The sequence below is a fragment of the Desmodus rotundus genome, chromosome 1 (assembly GCF_022682495.2).
Source record: "Desmodus rotundus isolate HL8 chromosome 1, HLdesRot8A.1, whole genome shotgun sequence".
In the NCBI taxonomy this organism is placed as follows: domain Eukaryota; kingdom Metazoa; phylum Chordata; class Mammalia; order Chiroptera; family Phyllostomidae; genus Desmodus; species Desmodus rotundus.
Genome location: NC_071387.1, coordinates 185064777 through 185084319, shown reverse-complemented (window position 1 = coordinate 185084319; position 19543 = coordinate 185064777). Strand labels below are relative to the sequence as shown.

The following is a 19543-nucleotide window of genomic DNA, read 5'->3' as shown; positions in this document are numbered from 1 at the left end:
AATTATGAATCAGAGTCATGACAATAGAGTCCAGTTAGGCTGATACTGATCCTGAGTTCCCATTGTTGAAGCTGGGCTTCAGAGTGGTGTGGAGAGGGGTGGAAATTACTAGGGAGGCAAGTAGGAGCTTATCCCATGAGTGAATTCACCCTCCTTTTTGATCACACCAGTGCTACTGCCCTCAACCTACAAATACAGTGGATATGCTTAGTCAATTGGACATCTAGAGCTCTATGCCCTTAGACTTTGGCAACAGAGAAAAGTGTCTGCCATTGAAACAGTGGGTAAATGTTAATATCCATTGTCAACAACGGATGTGAGGTCTGTCCAGGAGGTGTCCAACGTGTAATATGAAAATTAGAGACATTTATTGAAGAAGATAGTAGAGATAAGAAACATTGTACATAGGACAATGATGTCTCAGTGCCCTTCAAAGTAGGTACCTGGGGACCCCACACAGTTCTCCCAGTCACCATCAGCTGCCCTGTCATATTTTCCTGAATTTCATGATGGTCTGAAATCTCTTCCCTTTCAAGGGTGATTTTAGTTTGAGGAAAAGCCAGAAGTCATAGGGCACCAAATCTGGGCTGTAGGGCAGCTGAGTCATGGGGGTGATTTGATGTTTCACCAAAAACTCTGCACAAGATGTGATGCATGAGTGGGTAGGTTGCTGTGATGAAGCTGCCAATCACCAGTTGCCCATAGCTGCAGACTTCTGAATCATCCAAATAGTTTCCATGGAGGAATGTTCAAGCTTCATGCAAAATTATTTTTTATTTCTTGTAAATATTTTATTTATTTATTTTTAGAGAGAGGGGCAGGGAAGGAGAAAGAGAGGGAGAGAAACATCTGTGGGTGGTTGCCTCTCACGCACCCCACACTGGGAACCTGGCCTACAACCCAGGCATATGCTCTGACTGGGAATTGAACCAGTGACCCCTTGGTTTGCAGGCCCATGCTCAATCCACTGAGCTACACCAGCAAGGGCTTCATGCAAAATTTGATGCAGATTCATTGCTCTACTCAGTCATTTTGAATGTGACAGTTGCACAGTACACATGCTCACTCAACAGCATCTCCCACCCCCACTGACTAGTACAGTGAAGTTGTCATTGTTCATTTATGCACATTCCAGTCCACTCTCCTTGGCTGCCAGGTTATATCGATGTCATGCAAACTATTCTCATTTTATTAACAATGGCTGGACTTACTCCTGACAGATCTCATATGTCTCTTGGCTACAGGATCCCAAAGTCTTTTTACATATTCTATTTTAATTTTTAAAAATTGTTCCTACCAGGACACAAGGTAGAAAAATCACGTCAGTTGAAAACTATAATACAGACAAACGTCACCTCAATTTTAAAAAGAAGGATTAGTAATAGAAAACAAATGAATTAAAAGATGCCATTAAAAATGAAAGGGATTGGGGGACTGGATGAAAAAAAGGTGAAGGGAATGAGCAAATATATATACACATAGGCACAGACAGCACTATGGTGGTAGCTAGAGGAAAAGAGGGTGGGCGGAATTGAAATAGGGCAAAGGGAGGATAAATGGGGGTGGGAAGAGACCCTACTTTGGGCAGTGGGCACACTTTGCAGTGTGCATTGTCGATGATGTTTTGTTGAGCTGTACACTTGAAACCTGTTTGGTTTTGTTAACCAGTGTTACCCCAATAAATTTAATTTTTAAAAAGTGAGCCCTGACTGGGATGGCTCAGCAAAAGGTCATCAGTTCAATTTCCAGTCAGGGCACATGCCTGACTTACAGGTTCAGTCCCCAAGCGGGGCATATACAAGAGGCAACTGATTGATATTTCTCTCCCACATTGATGTTTCTCTCCCTCTCTTTCTCTCTCCCTTCCCCCTTCTCTAAAAATAAATAAATAAAGTCTTCTTTTAAAAAAGTGAAATGTAAGGGTCAATAGACTAAGAGTTACAAATAATAAGATTACAAATAAGACAAATAAATAATGCTTACAAGCATCAATACTACTTCTGATGCCTTCTTCATTCTTCAGGGTCTTCACAAGTTTGCAGCTTTTAATGGTGTTATTTATGTGTCTAGTCCCATGCATAAACCAACTGAGAAATAAAGTAACAAAAAATATGAACTGGCATTTCAGAAAACAACATGCAGGCAGCTAATATGCTCATAAGAAGTTTAATTAAGAAGAATGCCAACAGGAAGGAGACAGGGTGCTTGGGATTCGGTCTCTAAAGATGAAAATAATTGTTGGCATGCAGAGCCGGGCAGGGGCCGCAGAACAGGCACTGCTGGTGACAGGGCCAGGAGTCCCGCCTTCCTGGAGAGCGTCTGGCGGCATGCCTTACTGTTTAAAATGTGAAAACTCTTGGCCCTGGCCAGGTAGCTCAGTTGGTTAGGAGTCATCCTGATATGCTCAGGTTGCAGGTTTGATCCCTGGTCAGGGCACATAAGAATCAACCCATGAATGAGTGAACAACAAATCTATGTCTGTCTGTCTTGTCTGTCTGTCTCTCTCTCTCCCCCGCTTCCTTCTTTCCTTTCTCCCTCTCTAAAATCAATAAATAAGACATTTTAAACGTGCAGACTCTTTACCCAGCAATTCAGGTCTTAGGAATGTGTATTGAGGAGCTATTAAAAGAATCTTCAGAGCAAACAAGTTAATATATATGGAGAGCATTTAAAACATCACAATTAACAGCCATTGTCGGCAAAAAAAAAAAAAGAAATAACTTAAGTGTCCATCAGTATACATACAGTTGGAAGAAAACGGCCCATCAAACAGAACACTACAAGGCATTAAAAATTAAGATGCAGCTAGACATTTGTTGATACCAAACTATGGCCATGACATGTGTTGAATGCAAAAATCAGGTTAACCAGTATGTGTGCGGTGGTTGTTTCTATAAAGTGATACATGTGAATGTGTGATCAGCATAGAAACATACATAAGCTTTTCCCTCTACATCTGATTATCTCTAGGTGGATTATTTTTCACTTTATCCTTTGTCCCTTTTTCATAGTTTGGTGATTTTAAGGTTACCAGGTGTTAATAATATAATCAGAAAATAAAACACTATTATTATCTTAGAAAACTTGAAAATATATATCAGAAAACATGCATTTGGGGGGAGCTTAACAGTTGATAAAATTTAACTATCATGTAAAAGGGAATTTTATATGCTATGTATTCATATGGAGAAATTGCTAATGTCAAAAATAGATGCATTCTGAAATTTGGTTTGAAATAGACAAAGCATGAAATTTCCAGTGTTGGCAGAATGACGTAGTGAAATTGCCTTCAGTTCTCAGAAAACAATGTATTTTTTATACGAGCCTAAGGGTTAGTCAACAGATAAATGCATTACACATGTTCAGCACATTCAACAATATTTATAAAGGTCATTTTATCAATTCTGTAATTTTACCAGAATAAATAATGCCAAATGTCACATAGCATTTAAATAAGCAAGATTGTCGCTTTTCCTGAAGTGTTTTCTGAAAATCCTATTACACTTTGCATTCCAGCCATAATAGAGGCCCTGTCGTTATGCGCGCTTCGCCGTGCTCTGGGTACGCTGCGAGCCTTTGATTCCGGAAACCCCTACACTAAGTGATTTCATTCCTCGTGTCATTTGTTCTGCGTGTAGTCACTGAAGACATGCTATAATGATCAACTGAATAACTCGTTTTCATTTGTCCTCAGTCAACCCAATGATGGGCCTAAAACGGATGCTTTTAAATGAGAACTATGGCTCAGTTTTTTATTAATGCCTGTAATAAAAGGAGAACTTGAACATTCACATTACCTGTGATATTTAAAAAAAAAACAAAACACCTCAGCAACTAACAGAAGAGGCCTCCTTTCAGGCTCTAAGGAGTCTTGTTTCCCAAGGTTAACAGTTCAGACAGCTAAAATTTTTATAGTGCTTTTCTTCTTTATGCCAAACTGCCTTCACCACCAGACTCTACATGTAGGCGTGCTTAAGACCAGCCCTGGGCATTTGGATCTCTATTTAAACTCTATTTCTGTGACTCTCCTCCAGTCCTGCAGCTTTAAATACCATGTGGGGGGGGCTTTAAATGTATGTCTCTAGTCTGTGCTCCAGACTCTTACCTCCAGCTGCCTCTCAACATCTCCATGGGCTGTCTCACCGGCACTGCGAAGTTAACACATCCCACACCGCAAGGCTCATTGACCTCCAGACTGCTTCACCTCTGTTGTTCAAGGCGAGAACTTTCCCATGTGCCCCCACCTTACCTCTGGCCCATCTGCCAGGCCTGACCACTTCCATCTCAGCTGACCAGATAATTTCTCCTCTGGATTTCGGAGGTAGCCTTCTCACGGGTCTGCTCATTTCTGACCTCATTTCAGCCCATTTTCCGCTGAAAGCTTTCAGACTGCTGTCTTTAAAAGCCAACTGTCCTTTTGGGGTGATGGGAACGTTTTGGAACTAGGTAGAGGTGATGGTTGCACACCACGGTGAATGTACTAAATGCCACTGATGGGTACATGTTAACATGGCTGATTTCATGTTAGGCAAATTTCAGGGTGAGTTTTTTAAAAAGATTTTGAAAAGTTACCCTTGTAGTCAGGTGACCAACTGGGAATTTGTCTTGCACTTTATTTTTTAACTGTGGGTGTGCCAAAAAGGAATGAAGCATTAAACGTGTTAAGACATTATGACTTAATGATGTCCTACTTTATTTGTGGATAAAACAGAAACTTTTCAGCATGTGTCCCCAGCTTACGCACCCTATTCAGGGTTTCAGAAGGACACATAAGGCGCACTCAGCTAAGATTTGGGAGAGCATTTAATGAAGGGCCTCTGTCCCAAGTGTGGGGCAGAGCTAAGGGACTGAGCCTGCACGGTGAGGTGGCTGGTGACTCATTAGTGGAAAGAATGGGAGGAAATGGTACTTCCAGAGCCCAAGAGATGTGGATGCATGGAGAGCATGTGCTCTAACCACAGAGCGCGTCAGCCCGACAGGCGTGACTGATGTGGACTGTGGGGAGCAGAAGCACCCCTGCTCTCTCCTCCTGCTGTCTCATCTCCCACTGATTCTTCCATTGGCTGAACCCAACTGCAAGCTGGAGGGCTTGGGTGCCTGGAAGATTCAGCACAGGGTATAAATTTCTTTTCAAGCACAGTGGGAGTCCTCACTATAGATGGCGTTAGACATCATGGTGAGGTAGATAGGGAATTGGGGGGACTGAAAATCAGATGCCTTGAATTTATAATGGAACATCAGTTTTGCAACCTAGACACCTAGAAGTAAAAGCACAGAGGTTTCTCTTGAGTCCAAAGCTGGAAGAATACCTACAACCCACTCTCTTCTTGAAGTCCTCACTTTAACTATCTAGTCCTTGCTGCACACTCAGCTAAGCATGGGCAGAGAGGGTGCCATGCCCGGTACACCACCCCAAACACTGCCTAGCCATACAGACCTCCCTTGCATTTTTCTAAATAGGATATTCTCTCTGCCTGACTTGACTTTCTTTTACATGAGGTTTTGAATCCTGGTCTCAGGGGCCCCGCTAAAGCTCCTCAGGGCTGGAGACCACTGCGGTCCTTTTTCTCCTACTGTCTCCACAGCTGTGCAGACGGACTATGCCTAAATCAGCCCAGGTCTGTGGAACTGAATTCTTAGGTGGCTTGCTCGCACTGGGTAGGAAACAGTTCTGCTAGACAATGAATATTGTGCCTACTGAATGGATGAATAATCAAATAAATGAACACACAGAGGACTGAGTGAAGCTGTCGGGTCAGGACATCAAAGCACAAAGATCTCCAATTATGAAGCCACTAGTCACTTCCCTTCAGTCTGAACAGATAGTTTTTCTGTGTTCATCTGAAAGAAGTCACAGTAGAGAAGCTGACGTTGATGAACTCACTTGAATTCACCTGGGCTGAGATGTCATAACTGCCACTGGTTCTTCCCTCTGGCTGCTTTTTAAAAAAGTATTGGTGGCAGGGGCCACCACAGACCACTTACATCAGAATTTACAGAAATGGAGCATGTGCACAGGTGTTTTCTTAATTTCCCCACGGCCAATAGGATAACTACCTTTCTAGTGTGAGACGACGATTGTCCAAATGATAACTATCCTTTTGATTGTTGAGAAATCTATTTTTATTCAGTTAACATTTTAGGGGTCATTTACTCTACAGCTGGACCCGTGGACATTAACACTATCACCCATTACCTATTCGTATCTGCAAGCCTTTGGCCTCTCTCTCCACACCTCAGTGCCTCAGTCCAGTTCCCTGGCTAATTCTTCTCCCCGCTCAGGGGCCAACCAAAGACCCTCTTCTCCCATGTAGCCTTCTGTGGTCCCCTCCCTTGGTGAATTTTTGTCACCTGAATGTCACGGCACACCCTCTCTGCCAGTTAATGACTTCTATCAAAAACAACCCTAGAGTGTAAACTTTATTTTTCATTATAAACATAATATGTTTTATCTCCCTGAGAAGGTGCTGCTTAATTTACTATATATTACACAGAGTGCCTAGCAATACTTTGTCTTCACAGGCACTCACAAAATGTCTGCTGAAAAATGAAAACCATAGAAGTGGCACAAGGATAGGAAAGTTTCTCCAAATCTCTGCTTTGGGTAGCAGATGCGCTTGGGGAGTATGAGGGGGAAGAAAATATGCCTGGAGGAAAATATGCAATAACAAATGTTCAGATTTGGAGTTATGGAAATGAAATTCAGATATATAAATTTGAGAGTGATCAGCAGAGATTATAGTTGAGTCTTCATGTTCTCATCTACTGTCATCATATTTTCCATGAAAAATAACCTATCTGAGAGAGCCTGTATTTATGTCCCAGCTGTGTCTCTCTTGTTCGTTAGCTGTCCTTGGGAGATTTTTGTAACCTCTTAAATCTTAATTCTGAATCTGTAAAATGAAATCAATAGCACTACCTCTCTCCCAGCGGTGGAAAAAGGATTTAATAAAACAGTGCGTGTGACGTGGTAATGGCTCAATAAATGAGGGTTATGATTATCATTGCTAATATTATGGCGGAGCAGCAGTATTAGACAATTTTGATTTAACTGAAAATAAGACCTAGTTTTAAAACTAGTGTGGTGGATAGAGGAAGAAATTTAGTTTTAAAATTACCCTGCCTCTCAGTCTGGTTTTTGTTCATTGTTTTCCATGGCTGTATATATATATATATATATTTTTTTTTTTTTTTTAAATAGAGGTCAGCAGAATTGAATGTTTGCAAAAGAAATTATTTGGGAAAGTTGTCTCCAAACTGAGTGCTCTTCATCCCATGAACTCAAATGACTTCTTGAACTTTCTCAAGCTGCCTGTCCTGAGGCTAAAAAGAAACTGGCAAACGATGAAAAGCAGAACCTTCTCTTGTGTTCACCTGTGCTGCTTCAAAGCACTGCCAGCTGTGTCACCTCTCTCCAGTGTCAAGTAGCAAATGCACGTGCCTGACATTGGTCTGATTGTTTGTATGTCACGGTGGGACTCCTGCCTGACCTTCATGTTCACCTACAAGTGCGTTGCCATTGCATAAGTGGGTCAACTTCTCTGGCTCAGTTTTCTTATCTGCAAAAGGGAATTGGTGGAACGTTTGGATGGCTTGATACATGCAAGGTAATTAGCAGAGATCCTAGTGTACAAGAACTCAAAAGTTACATATTTTGAGCTATTTTTATTTTGTCGCTTTTTCCTGTTATCTTATTTTGGATGCCCAGTGAAAATCTGAGATCCTTGACCCAACACCATTGTTTATTTATTTATTTGTTCATCCATTCAATTATTATCCACTCAGTGAGCACTTATTTTAACCCTGGTTAGGTGAGAGCTGACCTAGAACCTCAGTCCCTGATAACCAGTGGTCGCTCTTCTCACTCTGCCACCATGTCTTCATTCAGGCTGTTTTGCTTTGAGAGCCATTGGAATTGAGGGTGCACTTTCAAACAGCCCTAGTACAGAAGATTGTCCCCAACTGTCTTCTTTCCAGGAATTTTTAACTAAGGGTGCTCTCACAAATTCACAAGTTTGAGTCCTGATGTTGACTCCCTCAGGAGGAGTGAGGAGGATGTGCTCCCTGCAGGGCAAGAAACCCTCAAGGTGATAGCCTGCCCTATCTTTTTTTTCTTTTCTTTTTTTTTACTGTTGTTCAGTTACAGCTGTCCCACCATTTCCCCCATTGCTCTTCCCTGCCTTCCCCCTCCAGAAACAGCCTAAGTTTTCATCAGTAAAGGAGTGGATCAAAAAACTGTGGTATATTTACACAATGGAATACTATGCAGCAGAAAGAAAGAAGGAACTCCTATCCTTCACAACAGCATGGATGGAACTGGCTTACTTCACTTAAGTGAAGTAAGCCAGACAGTGAAAGACAAATACCACATGATCTCACCTCTAAGTGGAGCCTTCTCTGTCTTCCATGCAAGGTTACACAATGTACCTCCTCACCATAGGGCCATTCAGAAGGCTTTTAGTGGCAGCTTGGGCCCTGCAAGAAGTGTGAGGGCTTATAGTTACTTACTAGAGCTGCAAACAGCCTAACACCCATTATTGCTCACACAAAGTCATGATTATGGTCAGTGGATGCCCTGCAGATTCAGGCATTTGCCAGGCTCTGTGTTTACCAAGGATGAAGTTAGTTATCAACTCATTTTTCAGTAATTCACATGGTTGGTCAACTGTCAGCTCCCTCAAAGATCACCAGACAAAAACTGTAGATCTAGCTAAGTTTATTAGACTTAATGAAGTAAGCAAGAATGCTACCTTGAAAGAATCAATAGTGTTAGAAGAGAAAATTGGTGGGTATTTATAAGGCCAGGGACCTTGGCTGGGTGATGTTAAGGTGGGTATTATAATGTAGGAAACAATTGGGATGGAGTAGAGTTTATAACATACTAGCTTTGGACCCATGGCACAGTGAGGCAGGCATCTTGAAATGCCTTTTTATAAGCAAACTGTTACTTTTGGGAGCCAAGCTGATTAATTCAGTCTGAACTTCAGAGGCAGGTGTTTCCTGAAGCAAACAGTTAAATTAGTCTGTCCCAGGATCATTTAATCCAGGACAAGAAATTATTGTGGTTTCACCTCCCATGGTTTTTTGTTTAAATCATCGGATAATGGGAATGTTTGTCTTTGAATCTCTCTCTCTCTCCCCCCAACCTCTTTTTCCCTCCCCTCTCCCTGCTCCCACCATCATTTATGAAAGCAAACTTACGTTACTTTATTTAATACATATAATTTGGGAAGCACAAAACTATGAAAAACACAACCAAAATATAAGCAATTATTTTTATTAGCACAAACAAGAATATGACAATTTTCAGATAAAAAGACATAATATTTAACTGCAGTCACTTTTAGGAAGAGTTTCTAGGTATTATAAAATTCAATCTGAGTGTTTTGGTGACATTTTTTCAAAGTTCTGGAATTTCCAAGGTCATTGAGGCAGGCTATATTACCAAGCAAACCCAATTTTATGTTCCTAACTGTTATCTCTTGGGAATTGAGAAATCCAGAATTCTATGGTTCATTTATAAAATGCTGTGATCAAACATGAACCCCTGACTTTTCACAGATGGTTACTGTCAGACATTAACATCTCAGAAGGTTCTCCAGCTGTGGTCCTGTAATTCAGACAGGGAAAGGACAAACTATCATGAGGAAAAAAACAAACAAACAAACAAATATATTCACACGTGCGTAGCTCATACACCAGGGAGCACCCAGTCATGAGTAACCCAAAGAGGTGGCTCATTTGGGCTTGTATACGCTCTGAGGCCAGTTATGGGAAGGTGCCTAGGAGAAGTATGGTAAACAAAGGTGGTTTAGTAAGGTCTGTCACGCGGATTTACATCAGGAGAGAGAGACGCCCTACAAATGTAAGTTTCCTTTACAAAAAGGACAACTTGTGCCCTGTTGGTGCTCATGACCTTCAGCTCAAAATTACCTGTAAGCCAAAGAGGCATATTTGGGGCTGGCAGATTCTGGTGCCCTCCACATGCAAATTGATTGTTTCTATCTTCTCATGACTTTATTTTTTCCGTTTTTATTGAATGTATTGGGGGACACTGGTTAACAAAATCGTGTGGGTTTGAGGTGCACAGTTCTACAGCACATCATCTGTACACTGTATTGTGTGTTCAGCCCCCCAAGTCAAGTCTCCATCCATCACCATCTATCCCCCCCATACTCTCTAGCAACTCCCTCTACTCCCCTTCCCACAGCAATCGCCAACCACTCTGTTGTCCATGTCCATGAGCGTTTTGACTTTTAATACAATTTACTCTTTTAAAAAATTACCATGAGATGGCCTCCCCTCTTGGATAAGAGCTGCATGGCCCTGCCCCGATTGCAGGCAAGCGTTTCTCAGAACTGGAATCTGGCCTGATAGCCTTTATTGTAAACATTTCATAGAAGGATTCTAATGGAACTAGAATCTGCAGACTCCAACTTAGAATGGAAAGAGGGATCAGAGACACACTTCAGTTTGATTCTTTCTTCAAAAAAAAGTTAGTCGTCATCTTTCATCTATAAAATTACCCAGTTTTAACTTAAATTCACTCAGGCCCTGAAAACAACAGTGAAGATCATTTTTTAAAGTACTAATCAAAAACATAAGTGAATATGGCCTTTTGCTTATACTAATCTCTACTTCTAATGTTTGCTCCTCTGCTAAAATTTGAATAGCAGAGTGTGGCGGGGTCGGTTTTGGCTTTGGAACAAGGCAGCATCTCAACCTTGATGGCTGTATCTTGTAACAAAGTTGTGTAAGAACTTCAAGAGTTAAAGTGTCTTCTGGGGGCCCAGCTAGATTTAATCAGCATAAACCAAAAACCAGAATTTACTTGGTATGTATTAACAGAGATCTGATTTGCTTTCTCATGTAGAGAACAGCTCACTTCTCATCCATTCTGGAGTTAACCAACTTCTGTCCATATTTCAAAAATAAGCAGCAATAACTCTGCCTAATCCCCAGCCTGTATGTGTATGTGATCATTTTAAAAGGAATCTATGTTTGGACCAGACGCTGGAAGTGGCAAAGCAGGGTGACAGTTTACAATTATTGGCTATGACAACCCGATTCTTCTCTGGCTCGCCCCGCACATTTATCAGCCTAGAGCACTTTCATCCCATAACCATCTCAGTGAGACTCTCGATGTAGAAGGATTCAGTGAGTCAGATGCTAAAAGGATTAACCTTCGCCTAAGTGCCAGGGTCATTGCAGTTTCCTCTTCTGGGATATTAAAGCTAGGAACTCAGAGGTCATTAGCTCTGGTCAGCCTGTTTTTTTAATTTTTTAAAATTAGTTTTTGTAGTGGTCCTCATCTAGATTTATTTTAAATTGGGTGACAGGATCACTTATTCTCAATGAATGAATTGCTCTTGAGGGAAGATTTACAAAAGTAAGACAAAGCTTCAAATTTTCACATAGAACTTATTTTTCCCACACACATCCTACTAATGCTCATATTCTATTGATAAAATTCATTAAGGCTCTGTTACAATATTCATTATCCGATCTGAATTTTTTGAAACAATAATATATACATTATTTTTTAATTTCCTATGAGGCAAGCCACTAAGTATTATAATAAAATTCTTTTTTTTAGCACTCACAACCACCTTCATGTGTGCTTTCGAGCACCTCTCTGCATGCACTGAGAGCGGCTGCCACACCCGTGCCTATGATAATGCTCTTCTCAAAGAAACAGGCACACAGTGCTCCTTTTTTAAATAACTTGTATTTTCATTTCGATATAACTGACCTATAACATTGTGTATGTATAAGACATACAACGTTTATATTTATATATGACATGTATACATCACCATTTGATTATCATCATAGCATTAATTAACATTCTCTCACATCGTGCCAGTTATCACTTCTTTTTTGTGGTGAGGACGATTAAGATCTGGTCTCTGGTGTTCATAATGCAGTATTGTTCACTATCATCACTGTGCTGTGCAGTGGCTCTCCAGAACTTTCTTATCTACTAGTTGCAAGTCTTTACCCTTAAACAGCATCTCCCCAATTCTTCCACCCCCAACCCCCAGCCCCTGGTAACCACCACTCCACTCTTCTTATGAGTTTGCCTTTTTTAGACTCCACATGTAAATAATATCATACAGTGTTTGCCTTTCTCTAACTCAACTCAACCTAAGGTTCTCTGTGACCATTCATGTTGTCACAAATGGCAGGATTTCCTTCTGCCTCATGACTGGATAGTTCTCCATTGCATATGTGCATGAGGGCTGTCTGGAAAAAGGCCAGCCATTGTTAGTACAACGAGAACGGTTTGCATGACATCAATGTAGCCTGGCAGCCAAGGGGAGTGGACTGAAATGCACTTGTGTGAACAATGATGACTTCACCGTACTAGTTAGTGGGCGTGGTAGATGCTGTTGAGTGAGCATGTGTACTGTGTGGCCGTCGTATTCAAAATGACGGAGCGAGTAGAGCATTGAATCTGCATCAAATTTTGCGTTAAGCTTGAACATTCCTCTGTGGAAGCTATTTGGATGATTCAGAAGACCACCACTATGGGCAACTGGTAACTGACATCTTCACCATGACAACGTTCCCGCTTATACATGTCTCCTGAAGTTTTTGGTGAAACATCAAATCACCCAGGTGACTCAGTCCCCCTACAGCCCAAATTTGGTGCTCTGCTACTTCTGGCTTTCCCAAAACTAAAACCACCTTTGAAAGGAAAAAGATTTCAGACCATCATGAGATTCAGGAAAATACAACAGGGAAGCCGATGGCAATTGGAACTGTGTGAGGTCCCAAGGTGCCTACTTTGAAGGGGAGCAAGGTGTCATTGTCCTGTGTACAATGTTTCTTGTATCTTGTAGCTTCTTCAATAAATGTCTCTATTTTTCTTAGTACATAGCTGGATACTTTGTGAACAGACTGTATATGTGTATATACATATACACATATGTGTGTACATGTATACATATGTGTACATGTATACATATGTGTGCACATATATACACCTATATATACACATACACACACATATACGTGCATATATACATAGCATATCTTCATTATCAATTCATTCATTAATGAACACTTAGGTTATTTCTTTATTTGGCTACTGTGAATAATGTCTTAATGAACATAGGAGTGCAGATACCTTTTCAATATGTTGTTTTCATTTCCTTTGGATAAATACCCAGAAGTGAAATCTCTAGGTCATGCAGTAGTTCTATGTTTAACTTTTTGAGGACACTCCATACTGTTTTCCACAGTGACTAAAACCAATTTACATTCCCACCAATAGTGCACAAGGGTTCCCTTTTCCCCACATCTGGCCAACACTTGTTATCTCTGTCTTTTGGAAAATGGCTATTCTAACAGGTGTGAGGTGAAATCTCATTGTGGCTTTGATGATTTGCATTTCCCTGATGATTAGTGATGTGGAGCATCTTTTTATGTACGTGTTGGCTATTTGGATGTCTTCTTTGGAAAAATGTCTATTTAGTTCCTTTACCCATTTTTAATCAGACTGATGTTGTTTTTTAACTGAGTTTTATCAGTATCTTATACATTTTGATGATAACCATTTATCCCATCTATGGTACGAAAATATTTTCTCCCATTCAACAGGTTGCCTTTTCATTCTGTTGGTTGGTTGTTTTGCAGGGCAGAAGCTTTTCAATTTTATATAGTTCTACTTGTTGATTTTGTTTTGAACTACTCATTATTATATGAACATTTTGGTAAACTTTAGCATCAATTCAAATCAACATTTTTATTCTTAAAAACATTAAATCAGTGTGGTGTGTAAATCTTTTTGAAGTTATCACATATACTATCTAGAAGGACTCGCAAAACAATCATAGTTTACAAACATACTTTGAGGGTCATGACTTCTCAGGGACAAGTTGGCAGTGTTTATGTGATGCACTCAAATATACATATGCACACACACAGATGCACACAAGTGTGCACGAAGGCACACATGCATATACATACACTCTTGAATACATTTGTATATATGCCTGTGTGCACATTCATGCTTATAAGCATGTGCTTGCATGCACTGAGAAACACATGTACCTGTATGCACACTGCACTCCCATGCATGCACATGCATTCTGCATGAGTTCAGGGTGTCATGGGCCTCCAGATTTTGATCAGCTACCCTCTACCCACCTATGACTCAGGTAGGAATGGATGAGGATGGATAATGTGGTGATGGGCGTCCCACTGGTCCCATCCCATTCCAACCCCAACCAGGACTGGCCTCAATTTGTTAAAAAATAAACTTGTTTGCCTCCATTCTTCTTCTTCTCTCCCTTCCCCAGGTACACAAATTTCCACTGTCAGAATAAGATGAATGACAGATTTGTTTAAAATAAATCTTCATCTCTTCATTAGGTTAATTTTTAATTAAAAAATTTTCAAAGCATTCATTTGAAATGAATTCAGCCCAACTTTTCTTTGGTTTGAGCTTTACCATGTTCAGGGATTTAGTTTTAGGTCTAAAGATTAATAGCAACTGAAGGGGTCATAGGAAAGTCTTGCATAGCCACGGGCAATGTTTGATTTTGTCATGATATAAGACTTGCAATTATTAAAATGCTTTCTTTTGTCAATCTGAGTTTCTTCTTTTCATGATAGTCTACATCTCTTTTAGGAAAAGAAAAAACATAATCATCCTGTACTAAAACAAAGTAAAGGAGCCAATGAATGTAATTAAGATTTTATTAAAGAAATTTTAATGAACCAATTACTGCTCATGAATATGGATAATCTTGAGGAAAAGAGCCATCCCGAGCCTGAAATAAAAATAAACTATATTTGAAATATATTTAGTATACATAATTAGTTATTTAAATATCTTCTCAACTAAACCTACTGTCAAAATTATATTTGGAAGCAGTAATAACTTTATACTGATAAAGGAAAGTTACTGAAGATATATAATTGAAGGAAAGATGCTATAAAACAATTTTATTAGAAATTGTAATCTGGAAGAAATTAGTATATTTTCATCAAGCAAATTAAAATTTGCTAGTGATCATCAACCAAAATGCTAAAACATTTTTATGGTATTTTCAGATAAGAATAAATGGGGTGGCTTGTTATGGCTGCTGAATACCACTGTGAATTCACTTTATTCCATGAATTGGATTTTTGTATTGCCTTGGCTAATTTGAATTATTAGGGAGTTGATATAAGAAAATTACTCAAATGAAACACTGGAGATATGCCTTCTAATGCTAAACTGATGAATGTGTTTTAGTGATGTTAATTTTTCTCTACTAGCTAAATGTAGAATTTCTGTGGAGTCAAGGGTTATAACCACCCTACTGAAATGACATTTTTGTGCTCTTATTTGGATTTATTATTTGTAGCATTACATCTTGCATCTGCTATTTTATTCTTTTAGACCACTACTTCATCTTGCTAGTACTCTAATACTTAAAGAGTGTCTGATGCTAGGAGCACCTGATACCCTATAAGGGCCATGTTATCCATTTATAATCCTTGTGTTTATTTAGTGTCTATCTGGTGAGCACACAGTGTATGTCAGAGCATGTTGCGTGTGCTGTGTGTGTGCTGTATGTGTTCTGTATGCTGTGAGCCCTCAGACAAGGTCCTTGCCTTCATTTCCTGGCTGGACCTTGTGAGGAAGAACAGTGAGCAAATAACAGAAAATCAAGGAATGAAAAAACAAAGGAAACATATAATAAGTGATGAGGTCTCCTGAAAATTAAAATAAAAGATCCAAAGCAAGTGTCTTGGAAGGTTGTTTAGACTGATCCAGAGAAAGTTCTCTGAATTTGGCACATTTAAGGTGCCTGGTGAGAAGAAAGAAGGATCAACATTGGAACGTCCTGGAGCAGAATGTGCCAGACAGAGAGCAGGAAGTCCAAGACACCTGCGTTACAAACAAGCTGTGTGTCCAAGGAGAAGAAACAAGTCCCTGTTGGCCGGAGCATAATAACCAGAGTTACGGTAATGGAAGGGCCATGGGGACAGTCACTAATGTGTCCACTGTGTCAAACAGAACCTGGCACACAGTAGGTCCTTAAAATGCACACGGTGAACAAACAGATGACAGAGGATCTGCTTGAAGATGAATTTAGAGGTTTAGCCCTGGCTGGTGTGGCTCAGGGGTTGAGTGCCGGCCTGCTAATCTAAGGGTCACCAGTTCGATTCCCAGTCAAAGCACATGCCTGGGTTGCTGGCAAAGCCCACGGTGGGGGGCACATAACAGGCAACCACACATTCATATTTCTCTCCCTCTCTTTCTCTCTTCCTTCCCCTCTCTAAAAAATAAATAAATAAGATATTTTTAAAAGACATACAACATTTTTTAAAAATTAGAGGTTTGGGGAAGGCTTTATCAGGAAGCTACAATTAGATTAGAGGTTAAATTTTATTTTAAGCAACAGAATATTTTAAGGGAATGTGGGGTAGACTGAATAATAGCCCCCCCAAGGATGTCCTAATTCTCAGATCCTGTAAATGTTATCTTACATATGAAAAGGACTTTGTACATGGGATTAAGTGAAGGATCTCAAGACAGGGGGATTGTCCTGGGTGATCCAGGTGGGCTCAGTGGAATCACAAGTGTGCTTGTAACAGGACAGAGTCAGGGAAGAAGATGCGGTAATGGATGCTGAAGTCAGAGTGACACCAGCCTCAAGCCAAGGGACCCAAGCAGCCTTTAGAAACCTCAAGAAAACAGGGGAATTCTCCCTTAGTGTTTTTAGAAAGAGCGCAACCCCTCAATCCATTTTAGACTCAGACCTCCAGAACTGTAAGATAATAAATCTGTGTTGTTTTAATCCCCTACATTTGTGGTAACTTGTTACAGCAGCAATAGGAAACTAATACAACTAATAAAGGATTATTGCAAATTAAAGAAAGTGTTTAGCCATTTGTAAGTTTCAAACATGAAGAAGGATACATTTTCAAAAGTCAAATATTTGCAACCTAAATTAAAATTCATTTTAAATTTAATTACGAAGTTGAGCTGGATCCTCCTTCCTGTATCTTCTGGACTCAGAATAGACTTCAGTGAGAGTGTAGGGGATCTATAGGGAGTAAGAGAAAAAGTGGGTCTAAGTTAGAATGAGAGGAGAAATGAGGGGGGAGCGAAGTATTGTGGGAGAGGGGAGAGTGAGTCCAGGAGACAAAGGGAATAGCGAGGGGAGAGAGGGAAGCATAGAGGGAAGGGAAGGGACATTAACTACTGTTGCTGCATCAAAAAATAACCCCAAATTTTTCGATCTTAAGACAACAAACATTCACACCATCCAGTTTGAGTTTTGGGAGCCCAGGAGCAGCAGATTCTGGGCTCCTCATGAGTCTGCCATCATCTAAGGCTGGACTGGGGCTGGAGAGTCCACTTCCTTCATGTGGCCATTGGCTGGAGGCCTCAGTGCCTCCCCACATGGGCCCTCCCAGAGGGCTGCTTACTCGTAGGTACCTCCACCATATTCTGTTGGTCAGAAGTGGATTACTCACAGGGCGAAGGATTTGGTTCCACCATTTGAAAGGAATGTTTGGGCATGTCTTAAACCACTATAGAAGAAAGAGAAAAGAGTAAAGAGAAATTTGAGCAAAACACTCATTTCTCATTTGTTCACCAAGAATGTCTAAATATGTTCACTTTTGTCCACGAGTCTCTCTCGCTTTGGCCAGGACTACTGTGTGTGTGTGTGTGCGTGTGTGTAGCAAGACAGAGGTGGAATTCCCAGTTGTTTCCCACTTTTGACTCCTGTCAGATATGCTGACCTTTATCTCAAATGTGTTCACGGGCTACTGATTCTATACTCAAGCGTATCTCCAGGGTCCACATAACCAACCAAAATTCAAAGTTTTGAGGGCCCCCTGCTTTCAGTTTTCTGAACCCCCCCCCCCAGAAGAAATTCTGCCACATTATATGCACTTTGCCAAGTCCTCATCCAGACAGAGGAGGTAAAGCTGTCCGTGATCAGAGATCCCCTGCAGTTCCCATGAGCTCAGGAAGCGCTGTGGGTTGCAGATAGGAAGTAAGAGCGAAAGTTCACAGATATGGGTCAGGCATTTTGATAAGTTCATTGGAATGTGAAGCACAGATGGAGCCAGCCTGGAAAGGTGGAATGAATGCGAACTAGGAAACATCTGTCCATGCATGATGCTGAATTAGGCTGCACTAATTAATGAATTAATGAGAAAGGAAAGGAGAGAAAAGCCCAATAAAGAGGTACCTTGGATCCAATCTTCTTTTCCAACCTTCTACTCGTGAGACATTAAATTAGGCCTTCACATGTTTTTTTAAATTTTTCCCTTCTGGCCACTTTTCTGTTAGGAAACAGTAAAAAGCACTTTATTGTCATTAAATACCTTTAATTTACATTCTTTTAAATTTATTGCATATAAAGATACAAAAGTCTTGCTTTTACTATTTAGTTTTTAGGGGAAATGTGTTTACAGCACAACTTACCAACCATATTTTAAAGCATTTACTAACCTCAACTTTCAGGTGTTGGTACAATATTTACAAATCAGGATTTGGGAATGAAATTTATTTAGGCTTTGTGGGCCATGCAGTTTCTGTCACAGATACTCAACTCCTCCCTCATTGGACAAAAGCAGCCATAGACAATATATAAAGGAACAGGCAAGGCTGTGTTCCAATAAAACTTTATTTACAAAAGCAGACAGGCAGGCAGGAATTGCCCTTAAGCCAGTGCCCTATACTGAAGGGTTGGTTTGTACAGTCAAGATGCTGCTTTGTTTCCTTTGCATTTTCTTAAATGAAATTCCCAGCAGGTGAGAGCACAGAGAGCACAGCTCTCTTTGAAAGAGAGTTGGAAGAGTTTGTGTCTACAGTCACTTTCATAGAGTTGATTTTCAACTGTTAGCTTCAGTTATTAACAATCTAGCATTGTTGACTTTCAGATTAGTATTATTAATGTGCTTTAATAGTCCACCATGCTCTCAATGCAAGAAACTAGCAAAGCAAATTTCAGAAACAAGTGTGGTCTGCTTATTATGAATAGAAAAAGTAAAATCTCATCTTTAAAATTGTTGAAAACCTATTGGACAAGTAAGTTTGAAGTCGTGTATTTGAAAACAACTATGATATTTTATTGCCAATATCTGCAATGACGATATCTATGTAGGTGAGTCTTGAGGGAAAATACAGTCTTTCTTTCATAGTGACATGGAGTATCACTTTCTGTTTCTTTTACCTTTATGCGTACTGTTTTGAACAACAAAAAGAATAATAAACATTTTTTCAAATGTTATTATAACATATATGCCATACTTACGAGCTTTCCTAAAATTAATCCCATTTTAAAGACTCATTAAAAAACATTCAGAAGCCTGAAACGTGTCATCTGTTGTAAAAATGTTTTTTTCTGCTCTGCCATCGTTACTGTTACACCTGTCCTTGGCAAACGCACCCTCAACTTCCTGCTGCTCTCTTTGTCGTTATATAAGAAAGAATAATCTGTAGGGACTCCTGAGCATTGCTCTTCCTTTTTCAGGGAAAAGCTGACAAAACTGTCACAAGTGACAGGAAGTTTAAATTTCTCGT

The 19543-nt window shown here is 40.1% G+C and overlaps 1 protein-coding gene across 4 annotated transcripts in view; it reads left to right on the top strand.

The window, feature by feature from the left end:
- The window catches only part of CTNND2 (catenin delta 2), an 822756-nt gene that overhangs the window by 641751 nt on the left and 161462 nt on the right, over positions 1-19543 (top strand). The window lies entirely within an intron of this gene.